Below are 22,518 nucleotides of genomic sequence, written 5' to 3'. Positions count from 1 at the left end.
GGCAGAGTGAAGAGGAAGAACAAAGATGGAGGCACCGTGTGTTTGGCATATTTCTGTGACAGCACATGGGGCTCTGAGAGCAGGCAGAGGGAAGGATTTGGGGTGGAGGGGATAATGTGTTTGAGGTCAGGTTGTAACAGTTTATCAGTGCTAGCCCATATTATTCATTCTACTTCTAACCAACAATATATGCGCCACCATATATTGATATATATATATGGTATATGGATATTTATCTCCCCATCACTCTTTTTATTTCTTCTCTTTCTCTCTCTCATACACACACACACACACATACAGTTCTATGATGCTGTTTTGCATCTTAATGTTGCTAATGCCTCCTTATCTGTACCTGGAGACAAGAAAAGTAAGGGAAAGAAAGGTTATGTGGATAAATTGTTCCCGAATGCAGCTAAAGATAGCTCTGAACAGGTGGATCTCGGTGACGGCAGCTTTTGCAATTCAGAACATCATTTCTTTCCCATTTTCATCAAGACCACCCAGCCAATAGTCTTTATCCCTTCAAATCATTCTAACATCATTGCCAGATTCATCTTCTGGGGAAAATCAAGTGAATATCACACCATTCCCCTGTTAAGAACCTTACCCTAGTTCTCTAAGCCCATCAAGGAGCTCCTGCAGTTCTCAAAAGCCACAGAGCCCACTAGAGGGTAAATCACTATAAAGGGGAAAAACGCCTCTTAAAATTTTAAGATGAAATGGAAATATACAAGGAAGGGAGTCGAATAAATACATTCACCTGAATCTGACTCACATAGTATTTGTAGATAAGAACATGTTTGATGGTCTCTGAACTCATGGTGGGGGATGATGGCCTGGAAGAGAATTGTCTATCAATACAATCATTTAATGTGTTTGTTGCTTTGGAAGATGATACGTGGGAGGAAACCTGAGACAGGTGGTTGTACTATATTTACACCTCACTGCTGTTTTTCCTTCATAATCAAAAGTGACACTGCCAGGGATAACTGCTATCTTCCTGTGCAGGTGTGAGCAAAAAGGCTGCTATGAAGCCCCCAAGCACACCGCCGGCCCCTAAAGATGGAACCTTGCTTGGTGGCTCCTACAGCAGCGCAGTCCAGTAGAACCTTGGAGTGATGGATGCGTTCTCCCTCTGTGCTGTCCCACTGTGTAACTGTGAGCCACATGGAGCAACTGAGCAGTGGAACTGTGGCTAGTGCCACCGAGGAACTGAAATTTTAATTTCACTTAATGTAATTAACTTACATTTGAATAGGCACTTTTGGCTAATGGTACCACATTGAACAGCATAGTTCAACACCTTCCAAGGTCCTTTCTTCTAGTTCTGCGTCTCCTCTTTGTGTGTGTGTGTTTTATAGGTGGTTGTATTTGTTTTCAGAATCTGCTGAAACAAATAACGACAAAGTGAGTAGCCTAGGGCTTCCTTGTCGGCTCAGTGGTAAAGAATCTGCCTGCAAAGCAGCAGCTGCAGGAGATGCAGGTTTGATCCCTGCATCAGGAAGATTCCCTGTAGGAGGGTATGGCAACCCACTCCAGTATTCTTGCCTAGAGAATTCCATGGACAGAGGAGCCTGGCAGGCTACAGTCTACAGGCTCTCAGAGTCGGACAAGACTGAAGTGACTGAGCATGCACGAGTAGCATGTAACAACAGAAACATGTTTACTGTCATGGAGCCAGAAGTCCAAAGTCTAGTTGTCAGCCCCGGTTCCTTCCGCAGGATTTAAAGGCGAGCCTATTGCATGTCTGTCCCCAGGTGCTGGTGGCTGGAAGGAATCCTTAAAGTTCCTGAGCTACCAGGTGCATCATTCCCATCTCTGCTTCTGTCTTCACATCGCCTCCTCTACTGTCTCTCATTCTGTGTCTCAAGCCTCCCTTTCTCTCTTATAAAGAGACATGGGTATTGGATTTAGGGTCAGTCCTAAATCCACAACAATCTCATCTCAAGATCCTCAACTTAATTGTATCTGCAAAGAGCCTGTTTCCAAACAAGATGATGTTGACAGTCACCACGGATAAGGACTTGGACATGTCTTTTGCAGGGACACCTAACAGCAGTATTCTGGCACTTTCTTCCACAAAGCAAGGCTTTGTATACTTGCATAGGGACACAAGTCTTCCCAGGTGGCTCAATAGTATAGAATCTGCCTGCCAATGCAGGAGACACAGGAGATGCAGGTTCCATCCCTCTGGTTCAGGAAGATCCCCTGGAAGGGGGCATGGCAACCCACTCCAGTATTCTTGCCTGGAGAATCCCATCGACAGAGGAGCCTGGAGAGCTACAGTTCATGGGGTCGCAGAGTCAGACCCGACTGAGCATGCATGTACACATAGGGACACAAATTACTTTCCCAAACAACAATTTGCATGCTTGTCCTCATGGTATCCAAAACCACATGTCTCTTTCCCCTGGGCCAATCCCTCTTCATGCTACAGCCTTCCTTGTTGAACTATTTTGATTCTTTTACATTCAATCAATTACATTTTTAGGTATTTTCCAATATTAAAAGTGAGTCACTCCTTGGAAATAAAAATCAGTGAAACAGAGGTTCTCAGGACACTCTGAAAACACTCACTATCTCTCCTGCCCTTCTCAGATCCTTCACTTGGAAAAAGATTAAGTGTTATGCAAATGGCACCCAGCTTTGTTCCAGGCATCTGCAGGTGAGATTCCTTCTTTCTCAGGTGCAGGAGGACATGTGGACACTTTCTGCCTCTCTGTGTGGGGAGGGGCAGTTACAGACACTGGAAGACTGGTTCCAGGGAAGAAAGGTGCCCTGCCCCATCCCTAGTCCCCGGGGGTGGAAGCCATTGGTGGGGTAAGATCCAGCATAAGCCCCGTTGTCTCCTCTGAGGTAGGATGAACAGGCCAGTTGGCTCTGTTCTTGGTAATGACTATATATAGCAAGCTGGCACAGTTTTTAGACAGAGATTTCTCACAAGAACTTGGCAAACATTCCATGTTTCCTTTGCTGCAATATGTAAAATTGATATTTCTGAAAAAATTGCTCACACATCTTAATGTAACCTGTTTAGTAGTTACACTTTGTTGTTTTTTTTTTTTTTTTTCCCAAGCAAAAGGAAGAAAATGATTAATTATATGGTTTTGGAGGCTGGGGAGGGGAATCTGACCACAGGTCCCCTGGAAAATCAAGGCCTGACAAATTGTCTTTGCTGGCATCTCTCACAGCAAACCTTCTATCCAGCGTCCCACCCATCCTTGAATCACAACCACATACCCACCAGTAATGCTGGAATTGAAAGACCCCAACTAGCTCAGAGGTTCCACCTTTCCATTCATTCTGCAGCACCCTACCAACTTCATCTTCTAAAATACAAAGGCTAATATGTAAATATTAGCATCCGAGTGAAAGGAAGGTCCTTGGCAAATAATATACTTTTCCCCCCTCACTTTGCCTTATATTTGAAATATTTAACTAAATATTTTAAAATAAATTGATAAATATTAAACTGAGTCTCAAATATAATATTGAGGACTAAAGCCACTCCCTCACACATAATTAAATGATTAAATTGATTTTTTTAAAAACTTCATTTAAAATTAAAAAACTTGGAGTTCCCTCAAATTCCAAATTTCTTTGCCCAACACTCAAGATTCTAAAGCTTCACACTCTCCTTTCACTGATTTCATCTCTCAATTCTGGCCTTTAGAAATCATATTATTCTTGTGTAGTTATCAAACAACTACCATTATTGTCAATGGCTTTATGAATTTTCTTATTTAGTTTTAAAAACTATCCTATGAGACGATTGTTACTTTTCCCATTTTACAGATGAAGAAAAAGATATTTAGAAATGTATTTTTGTTCAGAATCATGCAACTGATAAATAGAAAAGCAGGAGTTTGAAGCCATTTGATATCAAAATTCACATTGATAAACTAAGCACAACATCAGGCACAATTATTGTTGCTGTTTAGTCACTCAGTCATTTCCTACTCTTTGCAACCCCATGGACTGTGGTCTACCAGGCTCCTCTGTCCATGGGATTCTCCAGGCAAGAATACAGGAGTGGGCAGCCATTCCCTTATCCAGGGATCTTTCCAACCCAGGGATCAAACCCATAAACAAAGGTAGTGTTCAAAATCCAGAAATTATCATTGGGTGTAATCAGGTACTATCCCAGTCTGTTCTGTCCTGACTCCCTGCTTTGGAAGGTCCTGTCTTGAGTTTATGAATACTGTAATTCCCCCTGAAAGCCAATGGCAGGGATTCTGTTTGCTATTGTTGCATAATAAATTATCCCAAAACTTACCAGCTTAAAATAACATTTTATTATACTCACATTTCTCTGTCTGAAATTCAGACAAGGCACATGGACATGGCTTATTTCTGCTCCATGACATTTAAGACTTTACTTGGAAAGACTCAAAGGCAATGTGGTGACTCAATAACTGGAGATGGAATCATTTGAAAGTGCAACTATCTGTCCAAGATGGCTTACTAGCAAGACTGTCCACTGATGCTATCTGTCAGCTGGGCATTTAGCTGGGCGTATTGGTCAGAGCACCTATTCATGGCCTCTTCAACATGGTTTGTGTAACTGGACTTCCTATATGCAGACTGGCCTTCCTAGAATGAACATCCCAAGAGAACCAGAAGAAACTGCATGGTCTTCAGATGCAGGAGATGTGGGCTCGATCCCTGGGCCAGAAAGATCCCCTGGAGAAGGAAATGGCAACCCACTCCAGTATTCTTTCCTGGGAAATCCCATGGTTGGAGGAGTCCAGTGGGCTACAGTCCATGGGATTGCAGAGTCAGACACAACTTAGCAGCTAAACAACAACAAGGAAGTCCTTGGGCCAGTTCATTTCAAACAGAGGGGACATAGACCCCACCTCTTGACTGAAGGGGTGTCAAAGATTTGCTAACATTTTAAAATCACTAAATCAGTATCACCCATAATGAAAGAAAAATTTTCGTGAGAGGCTGAACACCAGTTCCTGAAATTCAAGTACTGTAGGTGATGTCTATACAAAATGCTGAAATCACCACAATGAGGCTAGTATTTGGAGCACAAAGGAAATCTATCAACCAGTTGTCAGAGTCTTCAGAAAAGAAATATGAAGGAGTTTCTGGATGGTGGCAACAGGGTGTCACACATGGAAACAACATGCAGGGGTGGAAGGTGCCTCAACCAGATGGTAGTTATTATTAAATATAATCAGGGATCATCATAATCTGTTTCTTCCTGCCTCCTCCAAGGAGGAGACTTTTTCCTCATTATAGTAGAAGTGTAATGATCTGCCAAGGCAATGGGCCTCCCAGATATGTCATCCTTACCTCTGTTCCCTGTGACATTTGGAAATAGGAGAGTGGCATGACTCTCTGAAAGGGCTGCAACAGATTCAGTGTCCTCTGAGGAGAGCCAGGGTTCAGGTTAGGCAGCGACAAGAGAGTTGTGTGATAGCCTCAGAATTATTTTACAACAGAACCCAGGCTCCAGAGGTTCCAATAAAGTGAGTTAGGAGGGAAGACAGTAAAAGAAGGAAGAGTTATAGAAGATGAAATTTAGCAGTGTTTGTGGTTGCAAGTAAATGGGGAAAAGCACATAGAATTAAATCAAAAGGACATTTATTGTATCTAACAAGAAATCTTGACAGAGACTGGTCTTGGATCCCTTTGATTCTACCAATCTGTCATCTACTATGTGTAGCAATGTCTCTCTTCGTAATATAAGTAGGTCTGTCCCAGCTACGTGTCACATCCTTGGAAATCAACATATACTCTTGAAGCAAAGTGAGAAGAAGCAAAAGCGACTTTTCTCCTCACTTGCCTTTTTTTTTAAATGAGGAAAGAAAGCTTACCCATAAGCCTTCAGCTGACTTCCCTTAAATTCCACTGTCACACTTTCATCCCTACATCAATCACTGGCATAGAGGAAGAACGATCATGCCTTAAAACAGTGATTCACCTCTTAGGCTAGACAGGTTGCTACCCAAACAACAAAATCATGTCAGCCAGGAAAAGGCAATGACTGCTAGGAAGACAATCAACAGTATCAGTCATGATGATGGATGGAGCTTCAAGGAATGAGATCAGTTTAGTTCAGTCACTTAGTCATGTCTGACTCTTTGCGACCCTGTGGACTGCAGCACACCAGGCTTACCTGTCTATTACCAACTCCCAGAGCTGCTCAAACTCATGTCCATCGAGTTGGTGATGCCATCCAACCATCTCATCCTATGTCGTCCCCTTTTCCTCCTGCCTTCAATCTTTTATAACATCAGGGTCTTTTCTAAAGAGTCAGTTCTTCACATCAGGTGTCCAAAGTACTGGAGCTTGAGCTTCAGCTTCAGCATCAGTCCTTCCAATGAATATTCAGGACTGATTTCCTTTATGATGGACTGGTTGGATCTCCTTGCAGTCCAAGGGACTCTCAAGAGTCTTCTCCAACACCACAGTTCAAAAGCATCAATTCTTTGGTGCTCAGCTTTCTTTATGGTCCGACTCTCACATCCATACATGACTACTGGAAAAACCATAGCTTTGACTAGACAGCCCTTTGTCAGTAAAGTAATGTCTCTGCTTTTTAATATGCTGTCTAGGTTTGTCACAGCTTTTCTTCCAAGGAGAAAGCGTCTTTTTATTTCATGGCTGCAGTCACCATCTGTAGTGATTTTGGAGGCCAAGAAAATAAAATCTGTCACTGTTTCCATTGTTTCCCCATCTATTTTCCATGAAGTGATGGGACCAGATGTCATGATCTTAGTTTTTAGAAAGTTGAGTTTTAAGCCAGCTTTTTCACTCTCTTCTTTCACATTCATCAAGAGGCTCTTTAGTTCCTCTTCACTTTCTGCCATAAGAGTGCCACAATGAGAAGATGGAAATGTTAAAACATCAGGAGACTTAGGAAGCCCTCAGTTTACCCACGTGTGAAAAGAAGGGTATGTACTCACTAATCTCCAAGGTCCCTCCAAAGATGAGAGCCGAATCTTCTATCAATGACTTTATCATACTCATACCTTTTCTTTTATCATGGCTATTTCCCCATATTTATCTATCAGGTTATTGGCAGGCTGAAAGCAGGGACCTTGTTTGCTTTGTCTTTATATTCTACATGATCAGTAAATAGCTGAGAGTGAAGGCAATGCCTAGCACTCTTCAAAGCTTTGTGACTTTGTGAGATCAACCTGGTTTTCTCTCAGTGCTTCCCCAAAGTGAGAGATAAAAACAAGACTCGATCATTGTTTCCCTATGTATTGAGCATCCATCATATAATTGCTATTCTTGTGGAATCCAAGAAAAGGGTAAGAGCCAATGGCATAAACAACTCTTAATAAAAACAGGCTAGCACATGGAACCCATGCTGCATCTTTAGACAGGAGCAGCTGTGCTTCTTTCACTGTGACCTGGAGAAATGTATCCTGACAATGGCCTGGACATGGGACAGAGATTTACTTTTCTGTCTGTGGATTGAGTTGTAAAGAGCTAGTGGATGACTGGGACTTCCCTGGTGGCTCAGATGGTAAAAGAATCTGACTGCAATGTGGAAGACCTGGGTTCAATCCCTGGGTGGGGAAGATCCCTTGGAGGAGAGCATAGAAACCCACTCCAGTATTTTGCCTGGAGAATCCCCACGGACAGAGGAGCCTGACAGGCTACAGTCCATGGGGTCTCAAACAGTAGACCCCAAGACAAGACTGAACAACTAAGCACAGTGGATGACTGAGAGAAGGTGACTGACAGAGAGAGCAGCAATGGAAGAGTAGGAGAGACAGTCTTTTTCAAACATGTCTTTTTTGTGGTATAGAACAACTCACAAATTTGATTATTGTTTGGACTTAGCTAAACCATCATTAGTCAGAGGATTTTTATTTATGGATTCATAATTTTTAAAACTTGCTGGAGCTTCTTTCAAGTTGGCTGGTTTCCTGTGAGATTCAAATAGAAATGATCAGATAAAATGAATACTTGTTACATTAGAGAATATATGTATTTTTAAATTTAACTCAGTGTTAGAAATTTGATATTACAGTTTCCAAAGAGTATAAGCACAGTTGGACAGAGACTTGCAGAATCCTATAATCTCAAAGATGGAAAAGGCTTTAAAGATCATTAACTCCAACCACTCTCTCAGTGTTTGGATTCCCTCTACCAGCAACCTTGCAACATCATCATGCATTGAAGTTTGAGCATCTCCAATGATGGAAAATTCACCATCTTTCAAGGCAGCCCATTTTATCCATGGGGCTCCAGACAATTAAAGAAGTCTTCTTTCCATTAAATATGAATGAATGAATGCTGAATGTTAAGTCAGTTCGGTCATATCTGACTCTTTGCGACCCTTTGAACTGTAGCCCACCAGGCTCCTCTGTCTGTGGGATTCTCCAGGCAGGAATACTGGAGTAGGTTGCCATTTCCTTCTCCAGGGGGGTCGTCCCCACCCAAGGATCGAAACTGTGCCTTTTACACCTCTTGCATTGTCAGGCAGGTTCATTACCACTAGCGCCAGGACCCAGACAATTAAAGAAATCTTTCTATTAAATATATGACACTGAAGCTTTCTCTTAGTTTATCATTTTAACTACTGAGCAAGTTTAATTTTCTTCTTTGTGATGGTCCTTCAATTTGGGAACATAGTATGATTTTTCTAAATCTTTTTACTGTCATGCCAGTTGGATATAAATGAGTCTTTCTGTATTCTTTTTAATGTACAGTGCCTACAAATTCTCAAGATTCTTATGTGAGAAAATAAGAGAAGATCTTATCCTCTTGCATCTGAAATGCTCCATGTTTGTAGTTGCTGAATTGACAAGCTATATAATCTGTGGCATTATCAAAATACAACATTGTCTCCTACCTTTCCATTAAAATGTAATCAGTGATGGTAAAAAAAAAAAAAAAAAAAAAAAAAAAGATTTTTCTTACTCTTAAGTAACAGACATTCCTAAGGTACTTTCAGTTACAAACATAGACTCGGTTCAGTAATGAAAATGTCCACTTCAAGACAGGAATCAAAATCATCAACTTGGTCAAGCACTTGGTCCTTTCCACTTCCTCAGCTGGGGTCAGCTTAGGCTGGAAGCCTGCAGCAGAAAAAGGGAAGTGACTTCTTGTCCTTGTGCTGGGTGGTACTTGGCTTCTCTGTTTCTCCCTTGTCAGCTAATTTCTGACCTTTACACAGTTAGAGTGGATAAGATGAAAGAAAATGTCTTCAATCATAACCTGCTCTCTCTCTCTGGGCTTGGTAGGTATTTAATCCTTTTTTGTGTGTGGGGGTGTTTTTGTGCACTTGGTTTGAGAATTCCATCTCTGAAGACCATTTTCCTGAAAATCTCTTGGCCCTACCACTTGTATCTCTACTTTGACTTGTTGTGCCAAGGATTATTACATGAGACCTTTCCTTAACCTCTAGAATCCACATTCTTGCTGCTGGGGACACTCTTCTTACACAGGTAGATGGATTAAACAGGACTCAAGAAAACCTTACATTACCTCTTTCTCTTCTGTGAGGCCCACCTGTGGTCCACTCCTCACCTCAACAAACTTTGGGTGTAGAAACTAGTTTTCTGTAGCCACCCTGAATCACAAAAAGGAAGCCCCAAAAAAGAAGCCCATGTTCTCTGGGCAGAGAACCAAGAGTGGTGATTATAAAAACCCTCAGGTATGAGTCGGGTACCAGTAATTCCCCACCAACACCACCTAGCAGTATAGTGAGCACAGTGGAGTTCTCCAAATGGCTTCATGGACGCTCCCCCCAGGGGAGCTGGCTGGAGACAAAGTTAAAGCTTCATACTGTTTCATACTCATAAATACATAGCATGAGATCTTATTAGCCATCTTATTCTTTCAAGCCATATTGAATGTAGTCTTTGCCATCATCCCTGTGGCAGACTGCCAGTGTTCTCCAAAATCTGCTCTTCCTTTCTTCCTATTAAAAAAGGTTTTAGCTTTCCCATTACCTTAAGTGGCAGGATGCATTTTTCCTGCCTCCCTTGCAGCTAGGTGTGACCCTGGTATTAATTAATTTCTGATCAATAGGATGTAAGCAGAAGTGAAGAGTATCCCTGTCACTCCATATGTTTAAAAGGAAACCACGAGGTTCAATTCCAGTTAAGATGGAGTAAGCACACCCCACACTCTTTCCTACTTATTACAACTGAAAAGTCTGGGCAAAGTATATAAAGCAACTACCAGAGGACTCTGAAAAGTATATAAGAGCATGAGGACTGAATAAGAAGTTCAGGACCCCTACACAACCCAACAGTGTTGTTGCAGTTTGGTTTTGCCTCTCATATATGTTGACTTGGGCTCTGGATCAGCCCCAAAATGGAATCACAAACAGGAAGCTCCAAAAGAAGCCCATGTTCTCTGTGCAGAGAACCCAAGAGTGGTGGTTACAAAAATCTAGGCATGTGTCAAAACTCATAGGACTATACACTGCCAAAATGAACTTTACCACAAGTAAATTAAAAATAACTTTTAAAAACAAAATAGTTTTCCCTGAACATTCTTATTCCAATGCTTTAGGAAACTAGCATAAAATGGAGCCATTCTGCCAATGCAGGCAAGGATAACACCCTAGTGGATGGCAAAGAAATGGTGTGTGCTGCACACCCAGCAGTGGACTACTGTCTGGGAGGTCTGCTTTCTGTAGCAACCCTACCTCTATCTTACCTAATCAAATCTCTAATGGTTTTCAACTGGACAACTAAGGTGTGTCTGCTCCATCTATGGTGGGTGGAGGCACCTGTTTTAACCTCAGGCACTATGTCATCCAAGCCAATCTGGGTTGGATTGGATTTAGATTCAGTCATACAATATATTTGCCATGCCTCCCAAGTGAGTCACACCTGAAAATTTAATACTGATAAATATGTTGATAGGACCACAGAGAGAGCCACAGGGCACCACTGACCTTTACTATAAGGAGAAAAGGAGAGAATGGAGAATGCTTACTGAAACATGAAGAACTAATAAAACTTTTCAAGTGGAATTTCTGTCTAGGCTGAAAGCAATGAATTTAATCATCAAACAAATCATTAATCCATCTAATTATGTCAGGTCTAGCTTATTTTCCCCCATTTTATCCACAAGAAAATAATGGGAGATTTTTCATTAGCGACTTGCTAAAATGCAAATATACACTGTCTCTTGGATTTCTCTGGCATTCTAGTTTTTGAAAAGGCAAATAAAAAGTTAATTTAGCCAACAAACCTTGTTTTTGGTATGCTAAAGTTTGTCTTATGGTAAACTTCCTCTACAAGGCAGACACACACTGTAATGATCAATCCTAAAGTCTGCTTCAGGAGCAAGTGTGCCAATCTGAGGTTGGCTTAATCTATGCTTAACATTTCTTTTGAAAATCAGAAAAAACCTTTTCTGGGACTTCCCTGGTGGTCCAGTGGGTAAGACTCTGCTCTCCCAATTCAAGGGGTCCAGGTTAGATCCTGGATCAGGGAAATAGATCCCATATGCCACAAATTAAAAATAAAAAAACTTTTCTTATATCCATAGTTTTCTGGCACATCTTTTCTTTGTTTTCATTCTTCAATAATAATCAAAGCAGTTCAATGACCTGAGCTTTCAAGTTCTCCACAACCATGAAAAATAATCTAGGTTCACATGCCAAAAAAAAAAAAAAAAAATCACATGTAGTACCTGAGTTTCCTGTCTTTCTAACTCCTTATCCAGCTGAGGTTTCAGACCTTCATATCAGAATTCATTTACTCTTTATCTCATTCACTCATTCAACACATATCTACTGAAAGTCTCCTATAAAAGCCAAGCTTTAATAAAAGTATTGAAGATCCAGCAGAGAACTAAACAGATAGAATTCTCTCAAGGAGTCTACATTTAATCAAATTAAAGTATAAAATTACAATAGAGTGTCAGATGGTGACCAGTTGGATGAAGATGTACATTGTAGGGAAGAGGAGGCTGGTATAAGTGTAGGATTAAAATTCTTAAATGGATGGTCAGGAAAGGAGTTACTGGAAAAAGGTTCACATGAGCAAAGGATTGAAGATGGGGAAAGAGAAAGCCATGTATATTTCTGGGGTAGAGGGTTCCAGGCAAAGGGAGCAGCAAGGACCAATGCCCCAAGATAGAAACATGCCTGACATGTTGGGTGAACAGTAAGAAGGACAGTGTTGTTGGGTGGAATAAATGAGGGGAAGAGAACCAGGAGATGAGGACAGGGGGGTGATGGGCAAAAGACTACGTAGGAGAGGGTCAGTCACCAAGAAGTTCTACATCACTTGATCCTCCCTGGGAATTTCTGGGTGAATTTAAGATATAAGCAACATACAGTATTACTCTGACTCCCTTCCAGGAGAGTTTCTTTAAAATTTATTTATTTAGCAAATATTTATTAAGTATCTGTAATGTGCCAGGTGCCTTGCACGGGACTTTACAAACCTCCCAGGAACCTTACAATCTATTAGGAAATGAGTCTTTATAATTCACAATGGGAACTTAAGCTTTTACTCTGAGCAAGAAGGTATGCACTGGTTTGAGCAGAGTACTGGCTTTGACTCAGGTTCTAAAGGGATCATTATGGCTGTGTTGCTAAAAATATTGTAATAGTTCAGGAAGAAAACAGGGGAAACAATTAAGAGGATATTGAAATAATCTATGCAAATAAAGGATGCTTCAACAAGCATAGTAGTGGAGAGACAGACAGTGCCAGAATCTGGGTACCTTAGAGTCTACAGAATTTGTGGGCTCCCCAGGTGGTGCTAGTGGTAAAGAACCCACCTGCCAGTGCAGGAACCTCAAGAGACAGGTTCAGTCTCTGGGTCAGGAAAGCCCCCTGGAGAAGGAAACAGCAACCCACTCCAGTATTCCTGTCTGGAAAATCCCACGGACAGAAGAGTCTGGAGGGCCACAGTCCGTGGGGTCACAAAGAATTGGACATGACTAAAGGACTGAATACCACACCGCCACCACCATGAAAAGAAAAAGAGGAGTCCAGAATGGATCCAAGGTTTCAAGTTTTTGTTTCTCCCTCTGAGGAATCAAAAAGAAAGAATCATCATTTTCTTAGCTGGAGAAAATAATCCTCCTCCTCTTAGGAGGAGGATTGAGTGGGAAAAAAAATCAAGGGTTGTATTTTGGACATTTTAATTTTGAGAAGTTTATTATATATCCAAATGGCAGTGATGAATAGGCAAGACTTGGAAAATGTCCAGGTGTGAGACAGGAATCAGGGAGTCATATGCAAATAAAATTTAAAACTGTGAAGCTCTATGAAGTTACCAAGGAAGTGAGTGAAGACAGAAAAAGAAAACACCCAAACTCTAAGTCCTAGGGCACTTGAACACTTAGAACTGAGGGAGATAAGGAGAAATCAGCAAAAGAAAAAAAGGACTGAGAAGAAGCAGTCAGGAAGATAGAAAAAGAAGTAACCAGGACAGTGAAGTGTATTAAAGCCAAGTAGAAAATCACACCAGGGAGAACAGAGTGATCAAGAGTCACTATTAGGAAACGTCAGACAAGGATAAAGACTATGTGGAGGTCATCTGTGAGCCTTACAACAGCAATTTTGGTGACTTGCTGGTCCAAAAAGAGTTAGAAGTCTGAGACTGGAGCAGCAAGACCAGACATATTTTTCTGTAAACTTAGGAGAACAAGGAAATAAGTTGAATTTTGGATTTTTCTTTGTTTTTTTATTTTTTAAAGAAGGGGAAAATCACAGTTTTGCATGATAGGAATAATCCAGCAGAGCGCAAAAAAAGGTATAATTTTAGCGGGGAGCGGGGAGAAATTTCTGGAACGTTGTCCTTGAGTAGGTAAGGAAATGGAATCTAGTGAGCAGGTGAAGAGCTTGACTTCAGAAGGGAGCACAGAGAAACCATGTGTACTGCTCCCACCATTTATTTTTCCTAAGTAAATCACCAGGCCCCTCCTCTTGTAGTTTTATCATTCCTATATATCACATCTATTGCTCTTTATAAATAAGATTTGAGGTTTTATCCCCTGTCCATTGATCAGGTGAACCGGATCCTTTGTATTCATTGAGATACTTCATTGTTCAGGACTGTCCTGAGCATGTGAGATGCAGCTCTGCTCTCATAGAGCTGGTACTACCAATGTGCCAGTAGATACGCAGATGAAGAAGATGAATTTGGGTGGTGATGAATGCAAAGACAGAACCACCCTGGAGTAAAGAGGGTGGGAGCTTGTTTAGAATGAGCCAAGGGGTCAGGGAAAGTCTTCAACACTTGAGCTGCCATCTAAACTTTGAGAAGGGACCTAGTGTGGGTGAGGGACAGATGCTGGAGCTGGAGGGAGAGATGATGCAGGGGAACAAAAGAAAAGAACAAAGAGAAGTCCAGTTGGCTTAGAGTATAGTGAACATGATATAAGGAAGTGCTAGAAGAGGTCAGCCAGTAAAGGCTTAGGAAGGTGTTATAGACTGAATGCTTGTGTTCCCCCAAATTCACAAGTTGAAATCTTAACCCAATGGTATTAGGAAGAGGGACTCGGGGGAGGTGGTTAGGTCGATGAGGGTGGAGCCCTTATGAAAGAGATTAGTGCTCTTATAAAAGAACCCTAGAGAGCTTCTTCAAAGATTCCCAGGTGGCTCAATGGTAAAGAATCCACCTGCCAATGCGGGAGATGAAGGAGACTCAGGTTCGATTCCAGGATCGGGAAGATCCCCTGGAGTAGGAAATGGCACCAAACTCCAGAATTCTTGCCTGGAGAATCTAATGGACAGAGGAGACTGGTGGGCTACAGTCCATGAGGTTGCAAAGAGTCAGACACGACTGGGCAGCTGAGCACACATGTAGAAAACTTTCCTCACTCTTTCTGCCATGTGCAGGCACATCAAGTTCTGAACAAGGAAGCATGCTTTCACCAGACACTGCATCTGTCAGCACTTTGATATTAGACTTCCAACCTCTAAAACTATGAGAAATAAATACTTATTCATTAAGACACCCAGCCTATGGCATTTTTGTAATAGCAGCCCAAACAGATTAAAACAAAAGGAGACTCAACTTTATGCCAAAGGCACTGGTAAGTCATTAGTGAGTCTTAAGTCTGACCTGCATTCCAATTTTAAAGATATCCTTCTGGATGCTGTGTAGAAAACAGATCGTAAGGGAATCTGGGAGCAAAGGGAACAGGGAACAAATTTCTGCGGTTCTCCATGCGAGATGAGGAGGCTTGTTCAAGATCAGGGGCAGTAAAGATGAAAAGAGGTGGATGAAATTGTTTTCTACTTCAAAGGTTTGACCAGGATGACTTGCTGATGAATTGGATGTGAAGAGTAAGAGAAAAAGAGAAATCAGCAATGATTCCTAAGCTTCTGGCCTGAGTCACCGGGTCAAGCTGTTATTACAGAGATGGAAAAACAACACAGGGTAGATTGGTTTGGGGGAACAGTAAAACCTGCAATTTCATTTTGGATTTAATTTGGAAATACCTATCAAACATTCAAGTGGAAATAGTTACTAGGCAATTAGCTATAATAAATAACAATAGCTGACACTTCTATGGTGTTTACTATGAACTAGGCAAGGTTCTCGGCATTTTATAAACATTAAATCAGCATAGATTGCATTCACATACTGTGTGCGTTCACCTGGGGAGAAAAGGCAGGTGAAGAAGGAGGCTCAGGATTAGGCCCTGAACACACTAGCATTTAGAGGTCAGCTAGATGCCCTTCTTCCCCACATCCCCAGGTAAAAGTCACCAGTTATAGGCTTTTACATAATAGATCAGAATTCCAAATCCTCTTTGTTGACAATATCTACACAGACAGCTGCTTACCTCCTATCTCTTGGTGTGTCTTCCAAAGTCCCAGGCATTAGTGGGAGGAATTCATGTAAATACCAGCTGTATACATAAGCCTTTATGTTTTTTGTTTAAAAAATGATTGCCTCTAAGGATGCTTCCCCCGTCTTGGATTGCTGTTTATCTCTATTTGAACCCCCGCCCCCAACAACCTCCCAAATGCACTTCAGTGGGGAAACTTATTAAGTTTCAGCTGGCTCTCCATCACATGTTTGCTATATGCTTCAGGTTGTATATGTCAATTGGCCTTTCTGGAGAAAAATTCAGCTGCCTTCTTCACCAAATTTACAGCTAATTTCTTCCTCTCAGGATAAGTTTTCACTTTCATCAGAACTCTACTATCTGCTAAGTAACCTTCTCAATTGAATACTAGCCCTGATATATATAATTTGTGTTTTTTCCACTTTACCAAAACAAACAAACATAGAAAACAGCATTAGTCCCAAGAGAATGGGTTAGGGAGAGTTGGTGGCCAGCATGGTAGCTCTGTAGGCCAGCACCTCTTTTGAGAAAACAACCATAAAAAGTGTACTATTACTGATGGCTCAGTAGTTGCTTCTATACTGAAAACAAGCCCCTACTATACAAATTTCAGTGTCCTACATTCTTAGGATTAATTTAATAGCACTTACTTGGACCACTTTTAATGATGAGGTCCAAGTGTTTAAATGGTAAGGGTGCATTATCTTTTTCTCCACTGTTTTATTATTTGGGGCGATCAGATTTGGCTTCTGTTTATGATCTGCACCAAGAGACATAAAAGGGGCTTTGATTCCAAAAGTATATACATAAATCGTGTGGGTTTTTTTTTTTCTTTTTCCTTTTGGAGATGATGAAAGGACAATATTTTTTCTTTTATGTTTCAACACTAAACAGAAGTCCTTCTGAAATTTTTTTAAATAGCAGTTCTTATTAATTACAAGTGAAGGCTTAAAGAGGGTTTAAATAAGAGGAACCAAAACGATCATGTTGGTGGCAGTACTCCATGTATTATTTCTTACATGGTGCTCCCTTGCATACAAATCCTCTCTCAATCTCGCCCCCTCTTTTTTTCCTCTCCCTCTCTCCCTCCCTCCCTCTCCCTCTCTCATTGTTTCCAATTTTCAGTCCTTGTCCCTTGACATTTCTGCCTCTGATAGCATCATTTCTGACCTCTTCCCTGGGGTTTTCCTGCTGGCTTCTCACCGCAGCATTCAGGACGTATCCAACAGGGAAATCATACGGAAAATGAATCTGAAAGTAAGGTTTTGGTTCATCAAGGAGATAATACGAGTCAGAAAATGTCTCATCTAATTCTCTGGATTCTGCCTTATAATCGGCCGTGAAATATTGAACCCCTGATTTTAAATCAGAACCTAAAATGAGTCCAAGATATAGATATTTAAATGAAAATCTTTAGGGGTTTTCCTCTCCCACATAAATTAATACTTTGATTTTCTGCCAGTTCAGTGTATGGATTTCAGATATGCTGATGAACTGATTTTTTTTTTTTTTCAAAAGGACTACAGAAATAAACTACTTTGTATGCCTTTATTTGAGGAAACAGCTTCTAATTAGAAAACTGCTTCATTATTATTTATAACATTTTATAAATTAGGTTTGTGCTAGGGTTTCTTCAACCTAAATATTTTACAAATCCTCCCCTATATTTTTAGTTGGAAATATAATACACAGCTACAACATTTTATGGAAAGCAACTGATCCCCAAGTTAAGTATTTCAACATTTTAAGGCAATGTAAATATTTAAAACAGATCTAGAAGGATAAACTGGCATAGTTGTATGTTTGTAGAAAGCTCTCAAGAATATAAAGCTTCTGTGTTGAAGGACAAATTAGAATTTAGGAACAGCTAGAGGCAAAGGTCCTAATAGATGAACATGGAGTGTTTATCCCAAACCCAAATCTGTCAGGACAGGGCAACAATAGAGGAGATTGGATGAAATTTCATGGGAATAGATGGAGGATAGTGTTTTTGAGGCAGAAGGAAACTCCTTTAGAGAAAACTACTAAGAGATTTTATCATATTTTCATTCAGTTTTCCTAATGGCCTGTCATATTTCTAAAACCCATGAGTTGTTTTGTTCTTTTATAAATAACAAATTTAACATAAAAAGCTCAAATAGCCTGTTCTGAATCTCCTAAGAAAAACACCTGCATCCCGGCCCCCCCACCCTGCCCCGCCCGTCCCACGCCCGCTAGTTTACAGGAAAGAGGAGGGGAATTCTTCTGACCTAAGAGCACTTCCTGTTCCCTTCACCCCCACCAAGATCAGAGCCCCAGGGATCAGCTTTCCCAGCTCTCTTGATTTCTGCTTTTTCATACTTGTAATTGATTCATCATCTAACACTTTTTGTTCCATGGACATCTTCCCCAATGAACTATTTCAGGAATTCAGGAACCCTGTCTGTCTGGTTTGCTTTTCTTAGTTGAGACACTGTGTGGCATAGAGTCAGTTTTCAAGAAATGCCTATTGAATGAAAACAAAAGAGCATGATCTGGAAAAGATACAGGCCCCAAGAAAGGTGGAAAGTTGAGAATGGAGCCACACGAGAAGGGTAATACAGTAACATCACCATCATCAAAGACAACATCAATGCCCTTCTATTAAATGCACACTCTGCACATTATTGTTGTTGTTGTCATTATTATTATTGGCATTATTATTATTAGAGCACAGGCCATGCTGTTCATCTACTTGAGTTTGAAAGCAGTTCCTACTCTCTCCTGACTCTGTGAACATGAGAATGTTATTTAAGTGGGTTCTCTCTCTTTCCCTATGAAAGGAGAATTCTAATGTTATTTTATCTCTTATAGCTATTGTGTTAAGCAGCTGCTGAGACGGCTTAGTGTACAGTCAGACCCTCAGCTGAGTAGTGTACATCAAGCACTGGGCTGGAGCTCAGGGAATTCTTTTAGGAATGCTGTACACAGGTGTCATATCCCCACTTTGCAGAAGCTGGAACCCCGTGTCTTGCTCTAGGTCATCCAATGATCAACCATAGAACTGGGATTAGCCAAGGTGTGGTATTAGGACTAGTTGCATTGACTCAGAGAAAGTTACTTACCAACTAATTACCAAACACTGTCATAAGTAAGACCCATTGAAGGTCCAGAAGAGATGGCCCAGGTGGTAAGAGTGAGGCACGGTCAGCCACCATTACCACCTCTATCTTTGGACACAAACAAGAAGCAGAATCTATCCTCAGAGAAATCAGATTTCAATTAAAAGGAGACCATTGAGAACATTCAGGAAAAGCTTTTTAGATTCAAGGGAGATTGTGAGTTTCAGATGACTCTTAGGACTGATTTGGGAAACTGAGAAATAATGGGCAATGTGGTCAGATACAGATACATGTGAGGAATAAAATCCATGGGGAAGGTGGTAGCCTGAGAATATTAAATTTTTTAGAAAACCTGGTGTAAACATGGATGAATAAGTGACCATGCACTGGGACATTCTGAGGAGTGAAAGAGGGTGTCATACTAGGCAAACCAGGATTTATCATTCCCTTTTGGATGAAGGTTATGATAGAATTGATTATGACAGTCTCAAGCAGCTTGTGATGCTAAGGATATAAATGTTGGGAATTGGGATGTAGTCATTCTGGTAACACGAAGTTCTCTGCAACCCTAAACATTCTTCTGCAAGGGCAGAAGGGAACCAGAAGAGGAACCATGCCTTGCTGAGGGACCCAGAGTTCCAAGTTGCCAGTTACATCTACAAATTAGGAATGCCAATAGAAAGAACTCTTGGCTTTTATTTTTTACTGTTTTCAGTGTAAAACTATGCAATGATAATAAAAATATTTTTAGCAAAATATTCAAAATGCTCACAGGGGTCACACACTCCAGAACCCTTCAGAGCCCAGAGGATGGTTCCTGACTACTAGTATTTGAGCACCTTTCAAGGGGCAAAGAAAGCAGTGAAGCCCTCTAGTTGTCAGAATGTTTCCAAGCAGCCAATCAAAACACCACAGAGTGAACTGGAGAGAAATATGAGCCATCCTCTGGCCAAGACACTTGCTTCTAATTAAGTAAACGTGTGTACAAGAATCAGGACTATAACACACAATAGGTGTTCAGTAAAGGCTGGAATTAATTCTAAGCTTAGAGGTTGAATCTTAGCCAAGAGACACTGTTGCTATAGAAACCGCTACTGGAGACCAGCCCCCCACATAATACACCACCATCAGCCCCACAACCTCTGCCCAAACCCAGGGTACAGAGTTTGGAGAGAAATATCTGGGGTTCAGATCATTTAAAACCTTGTAGACTAAAGATCTTGATCTTTTTCTAAGCATAATGGAAAGCCATTGAAATGTTTCATGCTGAGAGATGTGGGGATAGGGTGTCATGTTCAAATTTGCATTTTGGAAAGATTGCTCTGGCTGCAGGGTGTGGAACAGTTTGCAGGAGAGACAGAATAGATCCAAAGATATAAGTTATGTGGTGGTTAATAATAGTAAAGGCAAGGGATAGGATTAGGATGGACTAGAGTGGTGGAGGTGATGAAGAGAAGTAAAGAGATTCAAGTGAGATTAATGAGTAAATTCAGCAGAACTTGGAGGTAAATTTAGTATAAAGGACTGAAGAGTGGGAAGTGTCAAGAATGATACTATATTAGGAAGGTGTGATGTTCATAGAGAGGGGCTACTCTCAGAGAAGACACAGGCTGGATGTAAAGTGGGTGCAGAGCATGAGCTAGATTTTGGAGAAATTTTATTGGTATTGCTTTGACTCACACATACTATTAGAGACACTGAGTAGGCAATGACTATACTGATTAACAGCATGGATAAGAGGCCTGGGCTGGAGGCAGCATAGAATGAGTCATCTGTAAATGACTCCATCCTTTTAACCTTTCCATTGGGGACATTGGTTTGTTTTCTTTCTTACTGAATGGCTGATTGACTAATTTGATTTGAGTGATTTTGAAATAGAAATAGAAGTCTGAAATAGAAGCCCCTTCCTAACTATGTTGAGCATTCCTTGATGGAGACCAAAGGGTTTGACCAAAGATTCCCTCACCGCAATGCTGCCAGAGGATGGATTTAAGCTCGGCCAGTGGGATACTCTTAGCCAGAGCTCACCTCTGACCCAAGGTGGACATTCTCACTGGCCCAGCAGTAGCCCAGGTGGCCTTGAGTCCAGCCTGTTTCTACTTCACAGACTTTGCTGTGGTTCCTGTTACCCAGCTCTTGATTCCTGCCCATTATCCAAATTTATGGTAGAGTCTGTGCGCCTTCTATCTCTTCATATAATTGATCTTTATTTTATTTTTTGCTTAAATTGAACAGTTTTATGAAATGAAGAACTCTGACTACTGATACCTTTCCTTTCAATGTATGTTTCTTCCTCTTTCCCCAATTTCCTTAAAACTACTTCTATCCTGAGTTATTCTTTCTAACTGGCTTTCTCTCTGCCACCACCATTCTTCCTAAACTCCATCTTGCACTTTACTTCTCCTTTCACAGACCTTCCCTATCTGGCCAAAATATCAAACTAGAGATTCAGGGTTAAGAAGCAGAGTGAATACAATGACTTCATAAAATCAAGAATTTAAAACTTCTGACAAGTCAGAAAAAGAAGTTGAAATTTATGGAATGAAATTTAATTGAGATAAATATACATTTTTGAGCTTAGCTTCTAAAATGAAGTATAGAAGATAAACAATGGTTTAACAGCAACATTATATTAAAAAACAAAACAAAAAACCCTTAAGGAAGATTGCCAGATAAAATATCAGTGACATACTTATTCTAAATAATTATTCATCATTTATCTGAAACTTAAATTTAACTGAGTGTTCTATTTTTTGCACCCCAATGTTCATAGTAGCATTATTTATAGCTTTCAAGGTATACAAGCAATCTAAATGTCCATCAACAAGAATGGATTAAGAAGATGCACTATATATATATATGTATATAAATATACATACATACACATATATACAATGGAATACTACTTGGCCATAAAAAGAACAATATTTTGTCATTTGCAGCAAAAAGTATGGATTTGGAGGGCATTATGCTAAGTGAAATAAGGCAGACCTAGAAGACAATAAAAATATTATATGATATCATGTGGAATCTGAAAAATACAAGTAGTGAATATATATAAAAAAGAAGCAAACTCACAGATACAGAGGACAGTCTAGTGGTTACTAGTGGGGACAGGGCAGTGGGGGGAGGGCAATACAGGCATACAGGGGAAAAGGGGTCATTATGGGGTTATATGAAATAATGTGTGTAAAACTTCTGGAAGTTATAAGGCACTATAAAATTTAAAGTATCTTTCACTCAATTTTTTTATAAAGAGAAAAAGATTAACTGGCTGTTCTGTATTTTATTAGTAAATCTGGAAGTCTTGATGGAAAGCTCAATATAGGTCTTCAGATATGGGTGCTCTAATAAATCAGTTTTACAGTATATGAATGGGAGAGTGAAGACTAGAAGGAGTCATTAAAGCATAGTTTTAAAAATCACTGGATTAATATTTCTAATATTTCTTTGAGCACTTGCAAAATATCTCAGGCACTCCACTAAGTACTTTTTATGTATTATCTCATTTCAGTTCAGTTCAGTCACCCAATCGTGTCTGACTCTGCGACCCCATGAACTGCAGCACGCCAGGCTTCCCTGTCCTTCACCAACTCCTGGAGCTTGCTCAGACTCAAGTCCATCGAGTCGGTGATAACATCCAATCATCTCATCCTCTGTCATCCCCTTCTCCTCCTACCTTCAATCT

General features: G+C 40.6%; 1 protein-coding gene across 2 annotated transcripts in view; it reads right to left on the bottom strand.

Annotated features, from left to right (window-relative positions):
• The window catches only part of LOC129641498 (histone H2B type 1-K-like), a 62,284-nt gene extending 46,390 nt beyond the window's left edge, over nt 1–15,894 (bottom strand). For both annotated transcript variants that reach the window (XR_008709362.1, XM_055566204.1), the window contains exon 1: nt 15,745–15,894. The gene's annotated coding sequence lies outside the window, so the exon portion shown is untranslated. The remainder of the gene's footprint in view (nt 1–15,744) is intronic.
• Between the last annotated feature and the right edge of the window lie 6,624 nt (nt 15,895–22,518).

The sequence above is a fragment of the Bubalus kerabau genome, chromosome 1 (assembly GCF_029407905.1).
Source record: "Bubalus kerabau isolate K-KA32 ecotype Philippines breed swamp buffalo chromosome 1, PCC_UOA_SB_1v2, whole genome shotgun sequence".
NCBI lineage: Eukaryota > Metazoa > Chordata > Mammalia > Artiodactyla > Bovidae > Bubalus > Bubalus kerabau.
Note: the sequence above shows the minus strand (reverse complement) of the source record. Positions and strands in the feature narration are given on the sequence as shown.